We start from the raw sequence: 1167 nt of genomic DNA on the forward strand, positions 1-1167 counted from the left end.
AACTTTCCTCTTCGACCTCTGAGCTTACACCAAGATACTGATGGGATTGCCTATGACATGATTTTATAATTCAGCCGCCCAGGTTCAGTCCTGCCCAGAGAAGTCAATAATTCTAGGGAGAGAATAATGAAAAGCATTTCTCTTGGAAGGAAAAAGCATCACTGGATACTCAAGAGAAATAGTATAGTATTCTTTTGATATGGGCAACTGCATTTCAGTTGGCAAAATATTTAAGACTTTTTTGTCTTTTAGCAGTTAACTCCATTACTAATTTGGAGAGCTTTATAGGAGACATTTGTTATTTGTATGTATGTCATTCCCACATGGGAAGAGATAGACATGGATTAAAGGGGATAATGACTAAGGAGCATGGGATTTCTTCTGAGGTGATGCAAATGTACCAAAAATTAATTGTGGTGCTACAATTCTATATACTAAAAGCCATTTTATTGTGATTTTTCAATGGGTGAAGTGTACTATATGTGAATTATATCTCAGTAAGGCTCATTAAAAAAATTCCCTCTCTGTATCTGTGGTCTTCTTGTCAAATAACATCCACAACCATCGTACTTGCTCCTTTCTTGATTGATCATATTTGACTATTTACAAAATTCAGTTTACTCGTTTTCCCTAGCCAACATAAAAGAAAAAAAAAAAGGCTTTGAAAGCTGAGCTTTTAAGAGTCTGAATCAGATTATTACCTAAGGCACACACTTTCATGAGATGCAACATTTTTAATTACCCAGCTACATTCAATGATCCAAAATGCAGACCAAACACATAGCTGTTCTCACCATTCTCTGCCTTGGAGGGGGACCCATTTAACTCTGTCTGTATGTGGGCTATTGAGGTTGTTTCTCCCTAATTTTTCCCCAAAATAGATGTCAAACTGACTGTGCTGAGACCCAAGCATTAGTTTAGCAGAGTGCGACTGAGTTGTTTTCAAAGAACCACTGTTCCACAATTCCTTTTTTTTGTAGTCCATTATAACTACATAAAAATGCTTTAAAACATATTATATTATTCCTAAGTAAGTCATAGAAAATGCGTGTGTTTTATGATTTGCTTGCTTTCATCCTTTCCCAAATGGCAAAAAAAATATTAGGTTGTCAGGTGTATGTGAAACAATAACAAAACAAAATCAAACCAGAAAACCCTAAACATATA

The sequence above is a fragment of the Tursiops truncatus genome, chromosome 7 (genome assembly GCF_011762595.2).
Source record: "Tursiops truncatus isolate mTurTru1 chromosome 7, mTurTru1.mat.Y, whole genome shotgun sequence".
Taxonomy (NCBI): Eukaryota; Metazoa; Chordata; class Mammalia; order Artiodactyla; family Delphinidae; genus Tursiops; species Tursiops truncatus.